Source organism: Tachypleus tridentatus, unplaced genomic scaffold, assembly GCF_004210375.1.
Source record: "Tachypleus tridentatus isolate NWPU-2018 unplaced genomic scaffold, ASM421037v1 Hic_cluster_1, whole genome shotgun sequence".
In the NCBI taxonomy this organism is placed as follows: Eukaryota; Metazoa; Arthropoda; class Merostomata; order Xiphosura; family Limulidae; genus Tachypleus; species Tachypleus tridentatus.
In genome coordinates, this window is record NW_027467777.1 from 18,630,884 (window position 1) to 18,650,123 (window position 19,240).

Consider the following 19,240-nt stretch of genomic DNA (forward strand, 5'->3'; position numbering starts at 1 on the left):
TTGTATAGCAACAGGATAGAACATACGTAACACTAGAGAGTTGTATAACAACAGGATAGAACATAAGTCATACTAGAGAGTTGTAAAATAACACAATGAAACATAATAATATTATGAGCTAGAACAAAATATTCATAAAGAAAACCAAATAACTGTCATATTTAACTATATTAACCAGATAACTGTCATGCTCTATTATAGTAACCAGATAACTGTCATGCTCTGTTATAGTAATCAGATAACTGTCATGCTCTATTATAGTAACCAGATAACTGTCATGCTCTGTTATAGTAATCAGATAACTGTCATGCTCTGTTATAGTAATCAGATAACTGTCATGCTCTATTATAGTAACCAGATAACTGTCATGATCTATTATAGTAACCAGATAACTGTCACGCTCTATTTTAATAACCAGATAACTGTCATATTCTATTATAGTAACCAGATAACTGTCATGCTCTATTATAGTAACCAGATAACTGTCATGCTCTATTATAGAAACCAAATAACTGTCATGCTCTATTATATTAACCAGATAACTGTCATGCTCTATTATAGAAACCAGATAATTGTCATGCTCTATTTTAGAAACCAAATAACTGTCATGCTCTATTATATTAACCAGATAACTGTCATGCTCTATTACAGAAACCAGATAATTGTCATGCTCTATTATAGTAACCAGATAACTGTCATGCTCTATTATAGTAACCAGATAACTGTCATGCTCTATTTTAGTAACCAGATAACTGTCATGCTCTATTATAGTAACCAGATAACTGTCATGCTCTATTATAGTAACCAGATAACTGTCATGCTCTATTTTAGTAACCAGATAACTGTCATGATCTATTATAGTAACCAGATAACTGTCACGCTCTATTATAATAACCAGATAACTGTCATGATCTATTATAGTAACCAGATAACTGTCATGATCTATTATAGTAACCACATAACTGTCGTGCTCTATTATAGTAACCAGATAACTGTCATGCTCTATTGTAGTAACCAGATAACTGTCATGATCTATTATAGTAACCACATAACTGTCGTGCTCTATTATAGTAACCAGATAACTGTCATGCTCTATTGTAGTAGCCAGATAACTGTCATGATCTATTATAATAGCCAGATAACTGTCATGATCTATTATAGTTACCAGATAACTGTCACTTTCTATTACATTATCCAGGAATATGTCATGTTTTATCATATTATTCACCAGGTGTCTGTCATAATTAACTATATTCACCTGTAAATCAGTTAAAGTACTGTACGTTATGTACAGTTTACAGAACTACAGGGTACAAATGATGTACAAATCTGTACAAAGTCAGGAGGCAGGTAACTAATTCTTTTCTGAATTACGTAAAGAATGGTTACAACTGTATACGAATTTTCTACACCGCTACATTGACCATAACTATTTTACTAAGATATTTTTTATTTGACTGTTTTTTCCTTCAGACGAGAGGTCCACCGTTCGAAGGTTATATAGGCTTTTATTGTTTTGTGTGAATACTTACTGAACCTACGTGTACTTTGACATCATGAATCAAATATAAAACGTTTGTTAATATGACGTTCGAAATGAGCGAACGTTTTCTTATTCGGTCGTTTAGTGTTTATGCCTCGTCTAAGGCCTTACACTGCAGAAGGCCGTAAGCATCCTCGTCTTAGGCCTTAAACTATAGAATCCCATTAGCATACCAGTGTCTAGAGCCCTGGACTTGCTTTTCAAACCCTTTCACTTCGAGACACTCTTTTAATGTACCAAAGTGTTTTGCAACATACGTAAACAAGTCCATTTGGCAGGCCTAGTGACGCCGTTCTACAGCAAAATATTACTGTTATATTGTGTCTCAAGGATAAAATAAATCAAATGTTAAAAAAATATATTAAATTGGTAATAAATTTACGTTAATAGATAAAAATTACTTAATATTTACAAAAATTCTGCGTCACACAGTTTGGAAAGAACCGCTGTGAAAGACCACAAGCATACAAGGAACCTTGGCAATACTTAGGTTAAACTAGGGAAGTGGACTAGTCGCTTAAAAGCAATAACAATTCTTGTTGTGGCTTTTTAATTTAGGCGTTCATATCTGTTAAGTTTAACACCTAAATCTGCCTCAGTTTTAATACTTTTCGAGACGTTAATTCAAAGAGATATAAAATAGCTTTAGTTTATACATCCGTTAGAAACGTTAAGTTATTATGAAACGGCCTTAAGTTTAAAAACTCGTTAGATAGGTTAAGTTAGTTAACACGATCTTGTTTGAACACTAAAACATACATTTAAATCAAACATGAGCAGTAAAATAGTAACTCCACTGTTAATCAAACACGACTATATCTCACAGTCTCTTACTTCACGAACGTAAAGATTTGAGTTAAATATCGATAAGTATTTTTTGATGTTTTATTCTAAGAAAACCTTACCTTGTAACCGTTTCAAACGACCCCAGCAGAAGCCAGCCTGCCTTCTTGTGAGACGCGTTTTGTGCTGGCGCATATTTTCAATGTCTCCTGGATAGTTATGGCTTCTGCTTATCGTTGCTATGGAAACAGCTGTGGAGAGTTTCTAAGGTGTTACTTGTTTCCAGGGCTCTCGAACAGCCAGTCTCGAGAGTAACGCGTAGGTAAACACTGTAATACATTTAGTAACGCAGAGCAAAAATGTGCTGGAAAAAAACACATTGTGTTTTATTTTTAGATTAAGAAGTAGAAACCTGAATATAAGTGGCATGTCAAACCCAACATTAGAGGGAAACAATCAAAGTATTGACTACAAAGATATATATATATACAAATATATTTCCTTTGCAACGGAAAATAATTTTCCAACCATAGTAAAAAAAGATAAAAATTAGAGACAAAACTGTTCGACTAAATTCACGAGAAAAAAAAAAAATAGTCCCTTACACAGGTATTGTACAACTTCTAAGGTCGTATGGACAACAGGTGTTATACATCTTCTAGGGCTCTGTACTGCACGATAGATAATATACATTTTCTAGGGCCCTAGACTGCACACCGTTGTATAAAGACTTCTCCACTGTAATGGTTCTTCTGAAATGTTTCTTCCATCTTCATGTTTTATTATAGAAAGTTAAAACAATAAGAGTTTTGCTTTAATATTTTTATAAATTTTAACACCTTTCAACATGAAAGTTATAAAAAAATTCAAAAGTAGCTATAATTTTATTAGATATCCTTGTAGATTAATTTATATAAAGTAACGTCTGTCATGGTTTGACTGAATCTTAAGTACAACATCAAATTTTGTATAAAGAAGACAAAATCCATATTAATTTTTACTTCGTAAACAGCTTTTACAAGAAAGGATATCAAGGATAAGGAATAAAAACAATTATAATTTCAACGAATATACAATTGTTGAAAAACAGCTTCTTACAGAATGCATTACGAGATTGCAGGTTCGTTTGTGAGAATTATTTACTAATTGGACCCGTTTAAACGTTTATAAATCAGCGTCATACCTCAGTTGTTGTTTTGTCCTACCGATGATGGCAAAGCCTCGTTAAATTAATTTATTGTGGGTGCTAGATGTCATATTCTTGTGCTGCAATCACACTAAAACACCAAAATGTCAAATGTAGTTCTGATACATTCCGTTCCAACTTGACATTGTAGAGTTTAGATATAACGTTCTTAGCACTGGGTACATGTGAACCTATATTGAAACTTTTAAACGTAAAGATTAACCTTCAACCTTTCTTCATTTTGACGGGAAAAAAGAAAAGAAATAGTGGGGAATAAGAAACACGTTACTTCATAACATTAAAACTAGCCTTGCCCCAAATATCCTTCAGCTTTAAAGTCAATAAACGAAAGAAGAAATAGTCACAAGAAAATTATGTCTCAGTTAGACACACATCGGTGAAACAGTCACAAGAAAATTATGTCTCAGTTAGACACACATCGGTGAAATAGTCACAAGAAAATTATGTCTCAGTTAGACACACATCGGTGTAATAGTCACAAAAAAATATGTCTCAGTTAGACACACATCGGTGAAATAGTCACAAGAAAATTATGTCTCAGTTAGACAAACATCGATGAAATATTTACAAGAAAATTATGTCTTAGTTAGACACATCGATGAAATATTTACAAGAAAATTATGTCTTAGTTAGACACACATCGATTAAATATTTACAAGAAAATTATGTCTCAGTTAAGCAGACATCGATGAAATATTTACAAGAAAATTATGTCTCAGTTAAGCAGACATCGATTAAATATTTACAAGAAAATTATGTCTTAGTGAGACACACATCAATAAAATATTTACAAGAAAATTATGTCTCAGTTAGACACACATCGATGAAATATTTACAAGAAAATTATGTCTTAGTTAGACACACATCGATGAAATATTTACAAGAAAATTATATCTCAGTTAGACACACATCGATGAAATATTTACAAAAAAATTATGTCTTAGTTAGACACACATCGATGAAATATTTACAAGAAAATTATGTCTCAATTAAGCAGACATCGATTAAAAATTTACAAGAAAATTGTCTTAGTGAGACACACATCGATGAAATATTTACAAGAAAATTATGTCTCAGTTAGGCAGACATCGATGAAATATTTACAAGAAAATTATGTCTCAGTTAGACACACATCGATGAAATATTTACAAGAAAATTATGTCTTAGTTAGACACACATCGATGAAATATTTACAAGAAAATTATGTCACAGTTAGACACACATCGATGAAATATTTACAAGAAAATTATGTCTCAGTTAGACACACATCGATGAAATATTTACAAGAAAATTATGTCTTAGTTAGACACACATCGATTAAATATTTACAAGAAAATTATGTCTCAGTTAAGCAGACATCGATTAAATATTTACAAGAAAATTATGTCTTAGTGAGACACACATCGATGAAATATTTACAAGAAAATTATGTCTCAGTTAGACACACATCGATGAAATATTTACAAGAAAATTATGTCTCAGTTAGACACACATCAGTGAAGTATTTACAAGAAAATTATGTCTCAGTTAGACACACATTGTTGAAATATTTACAAGAAAATTTTGTCTTAGTTAGACACACATCGATTAAATATTTACAAGAAAATTATGTCTCAGTTAAGCAGACATCGATTAAATATTTACAAGAAAATTATGTCTTAGTTAGACACACATCGATGAAATATTTACAAGAAAATTATGTCACAGTTAGACACACATCGATGAAATATTTACAAGAAAATTATGTCACAGTTAGACACACGTCGATTAAATATTTACAAGAAAATTATGTCTTAGTTAGACACACATCGATGAAATATTTACAAGAAAATTATGTCTCAGTTAGACACACATCGATGAAATGTTTACAAGAAAATTATGTCTTAGTTAGACACACATCGATGAAATATTTACAAGAAAATTATGTCTCAGTTAGACACACATCAGTGAAGTATTTACAAGAAAATTATGTCTCAGTTAGACACACATCGATGAAATATTTACAAGAAAATTATGTCTTAGTTAAACACACATCGGTGAAATATTTACAAAAAAATTATGTCTCAATTTAGCAGACATCGATTAAATATTTACAAGAAAATTATGTCTTAGTTAGACACACATCGATGAAATATTTACAAGAAAATTATGTCTTAGTTAGACACACATCGATGAAATATTTACAAGAAAATTATGTCTCAGTTAGACACACATCGATGAAATGTTTACAAGAAAATTATGTCTTAGTTAGACACACATCGATGAAATATTTACAAAAAATTATGTCTCAGTTAGACACACATCGATGAAATATTTACAAGAAAATTATGTCTCAGTTAGACACACATCGATGAAATATTTACAAGAAAATTATGTCTTAGTTAGACACACATCGATTAAATATTTACAAGAAAATTATGTCTTAGTGAGACACACATCGATGAAATATTTACAAGAAAATTATGTCTTAGTTAGACACACATCGATGAAATATTTACAAGAAAATTATGTCTCAGTTAGACACACATCAGTGAAGTATTTACAAGAAAATTATGTCTCAGTTAGACACACATTGTTGAAATATTTACAAGAAAATTATGTCTTAGTTAGACACACATCGATTAAATATTTACAAGAAAATTATGTCTCAGTTAAGCAGACATCGATTAAATATTTACAAGAAAATTATGTCTTAGTTAGACACACATCGATGAAATATTTACAAGAAAATTATGTCTCAGTTAGTCACACATCGATGAAATATTTACAAGAAAATTATCTCTTAGTGAGACACACATCGGTGAAATAGTCACAAGAAAATTATGTCTCAGTTAGACACACATCGGTGAAATAGTCACAAGAAAATTATGTCTTAGTTAGACACACATCAGTGAAATATTTACAATAAAATTATGTCTCAGTTAGTCACACATCGATGAAATATTTACAAGAAAATTATGTGTTAGTTAAACACACATCGATGAAATATTTACAAGAAAATTATGTCTTAGTTAGACACACATCGATGAAATATTTACAAAAAAATTATGTCTCAGTTAGACACACATCGATGAAATATTTACAAAAAAATTATGTTTCAGTTAGACACACATCGATGAAATATTTACAACAAAATTATGTCTCAGTTAAACACACATCGATGAAATATTTACAAGAAAATTATGTCTCAGTTAGACACACATCGATGAAATATTTACAAGAAAATTATGTCACAGTTAGACACACATCGATGAAATATTTACAAGAAAATTATGTCTCAGTTAGACACATATCACACAATTGAACACGAGAATATGAAACGACAAGTTTTGTTTACTTCCAGACGAATTCAATCAAATAGCCTTTGATAGTTCATGTCACTAAGACGTATTACACTGATAACAAATAACAAGTGTTGATAAGAACTTGTAACTAGGACATTGTAGTTATTGTAGTAATTATAGAAACGTGTTGATAAGAACTTGTAACTCGGACATTGTAGTTATTGCAGTAAATATAGAAACTTGTGTTAATAAAATATTGTACCTAGGCCATTGTAGTTACTGTAGCAATTACAGGAACATGTTGATAAGAACTTGTAACTCGGCTATTGTAGTTACTGTAGTAATTATATAAACATGTGTTTATAAGACCTTGTAACTAGGTCATTGTAGTAACTGTAGTAATTATAGAAACGTGTTGGTAAGAACTTGTAACTAGACCTTGTAGTTACTGTAGTAATTATAGAGACATTGTGATAGGAACATGTCACTAGATCAACATTTTTGGTTACGACTGTTTATGTCTATGCTTGAAGTAACTCTTGAATAACTTTATCTATTATCTAACATTTTAAATGGGTTATTTACCATTAGCAACGTTTCTATTGCTTTATTACCACTATGTTAAAACTTCCCTTTTAGAAATAGTAAACCCATCTGTTTATTGGTTAGCACTGAATTTAAACAGTTGTGGTTTCTTCTCGTAACTGATATTATTGTCGTACCTACATGGTTTCGAGATGCTCTTTGCGCCAAAGAGTAAACTTGTTGTTTGTTTTGAATTTCGCGCAAAGCTACACGAGGGCTATCTGCGCTAGCCGTCCCTAATATAACAGTGTAAGACTAAAGGGAAGGCAGCTAGTCATCACCACCCACCGCTAACTCTTGAGCTACTCTTTTACCAACGAATAGCGAGATTGACCGTAATATTATAACGCTCCTGCTTCTGAAAGTGCGAGCATGTTTGGTATGAAGGGGATTCGAACCTGCGACCCTCAGATTACAAGTCGAGTGCCTTAACCACCTGGCCATGCCGGGCCTCAAAACTTGTTGAAAACAAAAATGTAAATACAGTGACATTAGATACGCTAAACATTTAAAGAAGTGAAATAAAAATTTCAGTTTATAATTAAGTTTAAATTAGTCACTCTCTCCAGGTCGTGTGTGACTTCCTCTTTTCAGTAAAATTGACACTCATCAAATTAGTATAAATGCTTTTTTACACCCGATGGGGGGATGATTTTTACAACCACTTATGTGGACTGTTCAATTTGCAAATTGGTAATCTCTGATTACGTGAACCTGAAAGCTGTAAACATGCAGTCACAGAGTAATCTTGTTGCCACGATACTTGCATGTATACTTAGGCCTACTGACTGATACTTACGAACTATCGCTTAGATCGAAAGCTTAGACGCACGCCTATATTAAAGATGTACATTTCGGCTACTGAAAAAGCCTACATCTAGGCCTAATTATGTAATTCGATTGGTAAGAACACGAGAACCACAAGAACAAACACACAATTTGTAGGACTGTGATGCAATAAAACAATTCAACAGACCAAACTGTTGGGGGGGATGATTGTATGCACCATACCCCCACCTAAAATGAAGAGGGAGATGTATACCCTCATACCCCTAGGATCTACACCCCTGGAGCCTACGACTGCTTTAAAAAGTTAAGCACTTTTCCCAATAATCCACCGTGTGGACAATACAAACTTGATTTTTTTGAGCAAGACGGAACATTCTAGAGGTAAATATCAGAAGAGCCCTTGTAGAGTTTGTATTATTACGTAAGGAGACTACTGTCAAATAGAATTAATTAAAAAACCTTGTTCCTGCACCTGTTTGTCTGTTTTGACCCTTAAACAAAATCGAATCCCGTATTTTAGAGTTGTAAGTTTACGGATCTGTCCCACTTAGATACAACACTTTATAGTTGAGCTAATAGGCTGAGAAAGAAGTGCGGTCGTTATAAAACATAAATGTATGAATACTTTTTTGTGTGTATTGTTAACTGATTTGGAGGGTCCTGCGCAAGTTCTTCGAGTATCATTGGTTAATTTGAGCTTTCAGTTAATAGATCCAATTTATATCGACATCATAAAAACAGCATCATAGTTTCTTTATTATTTATACTAATTTGTCAGTAATTTAACTTGCATTAGGTCTAGAACTAGATTATCGTCTGTGATGACGTAAGGAACTTTTAGCGTTGTTTTGTTCTGTAGGTTGAATAATTGTGGCAAGACGAACACGCAATTTTATTATCTTCCAAAGGTTAAATTGTTTTCACATCATTATCAGATATTACTTTTTTCCTTAATATAATACATTTACAGAAAGATTTATTATAACAGTTAAATATTTGCGTAGAATTAAAATCAACCTGTGCTCAGCATGTAGTGAAAAGGTAGTTACAAATATTAACACGAGATGGCAGCAGCTTTATAAGTTGACTCTCAATCACAGGAATTTTTTATTACTTTTATTTTTTCTTGTATTTTTTGTCGCTAATAACAGAATCAAAAGTATAATTCCATATTTGTATTCATGGACGGAACAGTAATTATCTAATATGTTGTTTATTTTATACAAAGAATGTCTCTATTATCACTGGCAAGATTTAATATTCTGATAGGAGAAGAATTATTTGGATACAAACCAAGCGTCTTTAAAAGTACAATGAAGGTTTTTTTATTATATTGTTGTCACCTCCGGAACATGTGATAGATTAATCTATTCTGTTGACTGGACTTACCTTATTCAACCACATATTTCACAGTTAAAAAGCGGCACGTACTAACTGGCCTTGGTGTCTCCTGGTGTAAAATCAGTGAGCTTGTAGCGCAAAATTAGGGTTTCGATACCTGCGGTGGGTTAGCACAATTAGTCCATTGTGTAGCTTTAGGCTTTATAACATAAACCAGTCTTGAATGCTAGTAGACAAATCTAGAAATAAAATGATGCACAAGTAATCCAAAAATGACAAGTCAAAAATCTAAAAAAATAAATAAAACAAACACTACATGTCGTTTGTCTTCTGTTTTACGTAGGTTTAACAGCAAATTCTTGCCCACTATTGTATCGCTACTTAATGTTCGGATTGGAATTTTCAATGGGAATTTATTTTTCCTTGTACGACACAGCTTCATTGAGAGACACCATGGAACGGGGCTAAGAGACTATAATAGAGACACCTGGTGGAGGCTTAAAAGGTTATTAGATCAGAGACCCCTTGGTACAGGGACTAAATGGTTACATCAGAGACCTCATGACACAGGATTAAACGGTTACATCAGAGACACCATGGTACAGGGACTAAATGGTTACATCAGAAACCTCATGACACAGGATTAAACGGTTACATCAGAGACACCATGGTACAGGGACTAAATGGTTACATCAGAGACCTCATGACACAGGATTAAACGGTTACATCAGAGACACCAAAGTACAGGGCTAAACGGTTACATCAAAGATATCATGGTTTATAAGTAATAATTAGAGAAAGTCTACTCTTAACCAGGATTGATCAAAACTTTCTTAAAGACAATAAAACAAAGGGTAACTTTATAAGTAAACGGCAACGAAGGGTCTGGTGGTTGAGAACTCAACTCGTAATCTAAGGGTCGCGAGTTCGAATACCTTTATTCAGAGTGTTGGACCTCTCACATGTGAGAATGCAATAACCAACGATCAATCCCACTATTCGTTCGTAAAAGAGTAGCCCAAGAGTTGGCGGTGGGTAGTGATGACTAGCTGCCCTCCCTCTAGTCTTACACTACCACATTAAAGACGGCTAGCACACATAGCCCACATGTAGCTTTGCGCGAAATTAAAAATAAACCAAACTTGTTTTAACCTTACCTATTTTATAACAGTTCTCTAATTGTAACATAGGAACGCCTGTGTAAAACTAATTATAACATAAGAACACTGGTTTAAGACTAATCATAACATTGTAACACTGGTGTCACAGTAATAATAACACTGGAACACTAGTGTATCACGAATTACAACATAGGAACGCCAGTATAACACTTGTTATAACATAGAAAAGCTGGTGTAACACTAGTTATAACATAAAAACCCTGGTGTAACACTAGTTATAATAAATAATAATAGAAAAGCTAAAATAAATTATCATTTACTCTGATAATTTAAATTTCCCTTGGCAACCTGCTTACGAAATATGCAATATGTACAATGCTAAAATTCAGAGTTCGATTCCACACGCAGATAGCCTATTAATTCGAAGCAACAAATAGAATATTTATTTCTCTGAATGTTTTTGGCAGAATGACATACCAGTGCGGTTCATTTCGGTAGATTTTGTTTGTTTGAAATTAAGCGCAAAACAACACAATGGACTATCTGTACTCTGCCCACCATGGGTATTGAGACCCGGATTGTAGCTTTGTAAATCCGCAGACATTCCGCTGTGCTATTGAAGAAAGGAGTCAAAGGAATTTATAAGCAAAGATTAAAAAAAAAAAAACACTCCTATCGAGAAACAACGTATTTACTTTCTACCGCTAGATTTTCACTACGTTTCATATTAGATGCACTGTTCGTGCCCTGACAGGAGCATATTTAAAGAGGACGGGGAGGGTTGTCATAAGACTTGAGTACGCATTGGAATGCGTCGTATTTATCAGTACAGCTGTCTGTAAAGATATTTTTTCTGGAATTTGACAAGCCAACCTCTTGACTCTTCGAGGCCTCCTATTAGAACGTCACGTGAGAGGTCAACATGAACAGCGGGAGATTCTGGCTTTTGTGGACTGTCTTACTTTGCCTCATGTCGTTCATACAGCAAAAAGAAATAAAAAAACATTTTTAAAAAGTCTCGTTCAGCATTGGTTTTCATAAACACGCTTTGAATCTATTATTTTTGTAGAAATGTCAAGGTTTTGTGTCGTATTCGGGTATTAGGTTGAGATTTTCAATGTCGTTGGTATACATATCTGTTATATCATTTTTCGCAAGTATTATCTATATAAGAAACTCTCAGTAGGAATATCCCAATACTCTCTCGTATAACAAATGCATATTTTTTCATATGGTATAAACGTAGTACACTTGTCGCAAATATCATTTATTAAATTCCTCGTACGATGAAGGTAAACCATGTTCCAAACATCGTCTATGAAATTCTTTACATAATAAAGACATGTTAAGCCTATCTCACCTACAATCCCTGCAAATTCATTACGGAATACATATGCCATGCCCATGTCTCGAACATTACATTTATAAGTTGTTAAGCATACCAGAGTTGAACACGTCATATTCCAGTAATTTTGGAGTTTCACAACATTGTTAAAGTCCACTTACCATGTTCTATATAATAACCTTACAGTTTAGTTTTCCTTGCAATGGGCTCTGTTGTAAGGCTGTCATATATTTAACATACAAGGACGACAGTTTCCCAACACTCCTTTCGACAGTTCAAATAAAATAGCACGTACACCCGTTTCATTCTCCAGTTGGATCAGGTATGTGACAGTTGAACTGACAAGTCGTGAAAGCAGCTTGTATACACGGTACTTGTGTCGCTCATCCAGACGGAAACCGTTCTTGATCATGTTACGTATTGTTGCCATGGATACGTAGACAGCTATTTCTACCAACTTTTGTGTATGTTGAATGTCATCTATTACAAAACGATGCACTCTGCTAACCACAGTAGGATACGACTTGGCTCAGGTCTCTTTTTCGGTGGCCCTTAAACCCCAAGTTGATCCATACTCCTTGTTTGTCAATGTCTTTAGTATAAGATATATTCAGGCAGTTTAAATCCCCGATATTGACACATCTTTATTGTCCGAAAGTGTTGTTACACGCCCATCCCAACAGCAATAATTTCGGTGGCATCACACTACCTACGAAGCACCAAACAATGTTAAATACGACACACTAAACCTGTAAGTCTCTATCTACCGGTATATCAATCTGTCTATATTTTTCCTATGAAGAAAAATAATTTCGACTGTTAAAGGAAGTGGCATTAAAGAAGTCATGTCAACAACACAGGCCTGCGATGGTTTTATTGTCTTGAAATATGTACATGTTCTACAGTAATCACAGTACGCTGAATCCGAAAAGGATATCCATTTCTCTCCATCACGTACAGAATTTTTACAAAACGTCATATGTGCTTTTACATAAGTGAATCGTTTTCATCGAAATCGGGTAAGGTTTCCTTATGTTTAAACTGTTGACAACCACTGGCTATAGATTTCTCTAAGCCAATTGCGACGTGAGAGTCTTACCGATCGTTCTAGAACCCACGAGACACACACCGCGAGAATATGAACAGTTAAGAGGCCACATGACACTTCATTGCTACATAGTATTTCTTAGTGCGTGCATTTAACATTATTTTTTTCTTTCAGTGTTATTTATTCGTTGTTATGGCAACAAGATGTTGTGTAAACAACCAAAACGTATTCTATTATACTTGTGGTAAATTTGATCTCAGTAAGAGTGTTTCTCTTTCCGAATAGTAAAAAATCCTTACCCGATAAAAAAAAATTAATATTATTTTCGAAATTTGCGTAACTGAATTACAGAAAAGTCCGTTAATAAACCAGAACAATTTTAATGCAGGCCTTTTTGTTGCTCACGCGTGCAAATGAATCATCTAGAGCAGGAATCACCAAACTTTTTTCACGGGGGCCCAGATTACTTGTAGAGTGAGAAGAACGGGCCACATGATCATCATGTTCAATACTCATAAGCCAGAACAGGGGTCACCAAACTGTTTTCACAGGGGGCCAGATTACATGGAGAATGAGAAAAACGGGCCACATGATCATCATGTTCAATACTCATAAGCTAGAACAGGGGTCACCAAACTGTTTTCACAGGGGGGCAGATTACTTGAAGAATGAGAAGAACGGGCCACATGATCATCATGTTCAATACTCATAAGCTAGAACAGGGGTCACCAAACTGTTTTCACAGGGGGCCAGATTACATGGAGAATGAGAAGAACGGGCCACATGATCATCATGTTCAATACTCATAAGCTAGAACAGGGGTCACCAAACTGTTTTCACAGGGGGCCAGATTACATGGAGAATGAGAAGAACGGGCCACATGATCATCATGTTCAATACTCATAAGCTAGAACAGGGGTCACCAAACTGTTTTCACAGGGGGCCAGATTACTTGAAGAATGAGAAGAACGGGCCACATGATCATCATGTTCAATACTCATAAGCTAGAACAGGGGTCACCAAACTGTTTTCACAGGGGCCAGATTACTTGGGAATGAGAAGAACGGGCCACATGATCATCATGTTCAATACTCATAAGCTAGAACAGGGGTCACCAAACTGTTTTCACAGGGGGCCAGATTACTTGGGGAATGAGAAGAACGGGCCACATGATCATCATGTTCAATACTCATAAGCTAGAACAGGGGTCACCAAACTGTTTTCACAGGGGGCCAGATTACATGGAGAATGAGAAGAACGGGCCACATGATCATTATGTTCAATACTCATAAGCCAGAACAGGGGTCACCAAACTGTTTTCACAGGGGGCCAGATTACATGGAGAATGAGAAGAACGGGCCACATGATCATCATGTTCAATACTCATAAGCTAGAACAGGGGTCACCAAACTGTTTTCACAGGGGCAGATTACATGGAGAATGAGAAGAACGGGCCACATGATCATCATGTTCAATACTCATAAGGTAGAACAGGGGTCACCAAACTGTTTTCACAGGGGGCCAGATTACTTGGGGAATGAGAAGAACGGGCCACATGATCATCATGTTCAATACTCATAAGCTAGAACAGGGGTCACCAAACTGTTTTCACAGGGGCCAGATTACATGGAGAATGAGAAGAACGGGCCACATGATCATTATGTTCAATACTCATAAGCCAGAACAGGGGTCACCAAACTGTTTTCACAGGGGGCCAGATTACATGGAGAATGAGAAGAACGGGCCACATGATCATCATGTTCAATACTCATAAGCTAGAACAGGGGTCACCAAACTGTTTTCACAGGGGCCAGATTACATGGAGAATGAGAAGAACGGGCCACATGATCATTATGTTCAATACTCATAAGCCAGAACAGGGGTCACCAAACTGTTTTCACAGGGGGCCAGATTACATGGAGAATGAGAAGAACGGGCCACATGATCATCATGTTCAATACTCATAAGGTAGAACAGGGGTCACCAAACTGTTTTCACAGGGGGGCAGATTACTTGAAGAATGAGAAGAACGGGCCACATGATCATCATGTTCAATACTCATAAGCTAGAACAGGGGTCACCAAACTGTTTTCACAGGGGGCCAGATTACATGGAGAATGAGAAGAACGGGCCACATGATCATCATGTTCAATACTCATAAGCTAGAACAGGGGTCACCAAACTGTTTTCACAGGGGGCCAGATTACTTGGGGAATGAGAAGAACGGGCCACATGATCATCATGTTCAATACTCATAAGCTAGAACAGGGGTCACCAAACTGTTTTCACAGGGGGCCAGATTACTTGGGGAATGAGAAGAACGGGCCACATGATCATCATGTTCAATACTCATAAGGTAGAACAGGGGTCACGAAACTGTTTTCACAGGGGGCCAGATTACTTGGGGAAGGAGAAGAACGGGCCACATGATCATCATGTTCAATACTCATAAGGTAGAACAGGGGTCACCAAACTGTTTTCACAGGGGGCCAGATTACATGGAGAATGAGAAGAACGGGCCACATGATCATCATGTTCAATACTCATAAGCTAGAACAGGGGTCACCAAACTGTTTTCACAGGGGGCCAGATTACATGGAGAATGAGAAGAACGGGCCACATGATCATCATGTTCAATACTCATAAGCTAGAACAGGGGTCACCAAACTGTTTTCACAGGGGGCCAGATTACATGGAGAATGAGAAGAACGGGCCACATGATCATCATGTTCAATACTTATGAGCTAGAACGTAAGCTCTCTGTAAAAGACTTAACACTAAGTTTAGGATGCTACATTAGCCATGTGAGAGTAGCATGCAGTACACACATATAGTAAAAAACAAACAGAAGTACAACCAACATTTTTATTTACCAAAAGGTTATCAAAGAAGGTGACATTAACAAAAACAGTTGTCACATCGTACATTGTGAGTACATATCTGAAGTTCACTAAGCCGCGAAAAAGTTAGTGAGATTTATGAAATTGGCGTTTGGCTTTCAAAATATCTTCAATGTTCAGTTTTGAATTGCTGTATCTAATCATTAGAATTGCTTTCAAGTGTTCATCAGTCAACCTTAATCGATGTACCGACTTCACATACTTCATTTTTGAAAATGCTTGCTCACAGACATAAGTTGTCTGCTTCAGCTTTTGAAAATCATCTTCAGGTATGCAGCTGTAAAATTCAATAAGTTGTCCCTCTCTGTGTTTTACTTTCAACAAGTCATTTCCTTAGAAATTGATGACCTCCAGCTGAAGTTCCACTGGCACCTCATCAATGACACAATCAAAAGGATTCTGAAAAAGGAGAATGTCACTTTCGATTCTGTCGAGATCTGAAAATCTCTCTAAAAATGTTTATTTAAATCACCAATAATCTTTTACTGAAATTCCAGGTTGACATCTTCTGTGATTCCAGCATGAAACTTATTGAAACACTGAAAATGAGAGAGGTTTCCTCCTACCAAATGTGCTTCAAACAACGACAGCTTTTTCCGAAATCCTTTAATGATTCTATAGAGATCACAGACAAGGTTATTCTTCCCCTGAAGTTTCAAGTTCAATTCATTCATGTGGGATGTGATGTCAACCAAAAATGACAACTTTGACAACGAGGTTGGATCCGACAGAAGTGGATCGGCTCTATATTTCTCGATAAGAAATATATCTATTTATCTTCTCATCTTATAAAAACGAGACAAGACTTTACCGCAGCTGAGCCACCTCACCGCTGTGTGATAAGGCAAGTCACAGAAATCCGAATCAATTTCTTTAAGAAACGCCTTGAACTGGCGATGATTAAGTGCATGACCCCGAATGAAGTTCACTGCAGAAATGACTGGTTTCACTACGCAAGAAATATCTAAGTCTTTTCCACAGAGTGTTTGCTGATGTATGATGCAGTGTATGAACAGAGCGCTTGGGAGTTGAAGATCTTCCAACTGTTTCCTGATCAGCCCCACCAGACCCTTCTTTACTTCAGCCATGTTTTTCCCTCCATCAACTGTTACACTTCTAAGCTGATTTCTCTGAAGGTTATAGTCTTGCAAAGTTTTATGCGCTTCCATGAAAATGTCTTCTCCAGATGTTCTTCCGTGCATGCTGCAAACTGATGCCAACTCTTCCGTGACCTGAAAGTCCAAATTAACTCCACGAATGAATACGAGAAGTTGTGATGTACTCTAGAGATCAGTAGACTCATCCAGTGCCAGAGAATACCATAGGAAGTTTCTAACTTTTTGGCAAATCTGCAATGCGATGTTCTCTCAAGTTCTTCTGCTCTCCGTAGAACTGAAGTTGTTGAAAGGCTGATACTTTCAAAGAAATTGGCTTTTTCAGGACACAGCTCATTTGCTGCTTTCATCCTACACTCTTTGATGAAGTTGCCGTCAGTAAAAGGTTTTCTTCACTCTGCCATCCTATGCACTATTTTGTAACTTGTATGAGTGACAGATTCATTTTTAGCAAACTTTCTCATGAAGAGATTCTTTTGAGATTCAAAAACATGTTTCATGGATTCAAATTTCTCAGAACGGAACTTTCCTGAAAATTTCAAACATGTTGATAGATGTTTTGTTTCATAAGACTGTACTCTTTCAAAACGGCAACACTTTCTGTGCATATCACACAAGTATCTTTCTGGTTTCCACAAAGAAGTACTTTTCTCCCCATTCTTCACGACACTCAGAGTCCACTCTTCTTCTTTTAAAAGCAGCCATAACGATGGGTGAAAAAAAAAACAGGATCTGAAAATGAAAAACACAGAACGCTGTGAGAAAAGTATTGTACTGGTACAAGAACGCACAAACAAAATATATTGAAACGTACGTTTGTCACGACACTTACCTAAGAACGAGTTACGAAAACCGCATAACTCGACAACTCAGAGAAATGAGCTTGCTGAAACGGTAACCCCAGGCTGCTGAATTTACAAGACGAGTCGATAGGACGAGGGTTAAGTCTGTATTTGTTTTCGAAATCCTAATGTTTTCATAGATACGTGCCTCGATATGAATAAACGGGCAGCAAGGACGAAAGAAGAATTTTCCTATTGGTTAAAAATGCGCGAGACAGCTTTGTTTCTTTTTATCATAACGTCTTGTGTTTGTCAGCTTAAAGCGACCATCGGTGTGATTTATTTTGTTATGACAGTCGGACATTTGGTGAAATGCCACTTTTTATTTCCAAGAGGCTAGATGCTGGCGGGCCGGACAAAATGACCTCGATGGCCGTATTTTGGTGACCCCTGATCCAGATAAACAGTTATAGAAATACGTATAACTAAGGTGGTGTTCGCTCTATTCTTTCAGACCTCGAACAAGACTTGTTAAAAGTCTCAGTAGCATATAGATGACTCCGCCCCACCCCTCCCTGTGGCACAGCAGAATGCCTGCGAACTTACAGTGCTAGAATCCGGATTTCGATACACGTAGTGGGCCGAACACTGATACACCCTTGTGTAGCTTTGTGCTTAATTACAAACTGGAACAACAGGTGGCTCCCTCACTCTCTTAAGTGGAGATGGGTTAGTCTGAAGTGATAAAAATGAAACATAATGTTTATAGCTCAGAAACACATACATAATTTTAGAATGTATCATCATTACAGATAACTAAATTATCATCGTAAATAAAAACCATAATAATGGAAGGATTAACCAATGGTTAACGGATGGTTCACTTCAATCGTTAACCAAGACTTTAACCCTTAACTGGACTTATTACTCTCTTATCTTGTTCCTCCGCGGTTTAGTTTGAAATTAACCACAAAGTTACACAGTTTGCTGTAAGTACTCTGTTCATAATGTGTATCGAAACCCGGTTTCTAGGGTTATAAGTCTGCAGACATATCGAGGTGCCAACTGGTGGAGGGAATTTGTGGTTTTATGTGTTACCGAAAATACGAACAAAAACAACTCTTTGTTTCTGGTTGTAATTCCCATAACCAGATTTACAACCTAATACCCATAACCAGATTTACAACCTAATACCCATAACCAGATTTACAACCTAATACCCATAACCAGATTTACTACCTAATTCCCATAACCAGATTTACTACCTAATACCCATAACCAGATTTACTACCTAATACCCATAACCAGATTTACTACCTAATTCCCATAACCAGATTTACTACCTAATACCCATAACCAGATTTACTACCTAATACCCATAACCAGATTTACTACCT

The 19,240-nt window shown here is 35.7% G+C and overlaps 2 protein-coding genes across 2 annotated transcripts in view; both read right to left on the minus strand.

Moving 5' to 3' along the window:
• Window positions 1-2,540, minus strand: part of LOC143241896 (uncharacterized) — a 44,495-nt gene extending 41,955 nt beyond the window's left edge. The window contains exon 1 of the mRNA XM_076485201.1: window positions 2,449-2,540. The gene's annotated coding sequence lies outside the window, so the exon portion shown is untranslated. The remainder of the gene's footprint in view (window positions 1-2,448) is intronic.
• A 7,034-nt stretch (window positions 2,541-9,574) lies between these two features.
• Window positions 9,575-19,240, minus strand: part of LOC143241830 (nuclear receptor subfamily 2 group F member 1-A-like) — an 84,343-nt gene continuing 74,677 nt past the window's right edge. Inside the window, exon 4 of the transcript XR_013022299.1 lies at window positions 9,575-9,771. The gene's annotated coding sequence lies outside the window, so the exon portion shown is untranslated. The remainder of the gene's footprint in view (window positions 9,772-19,240) is intronic.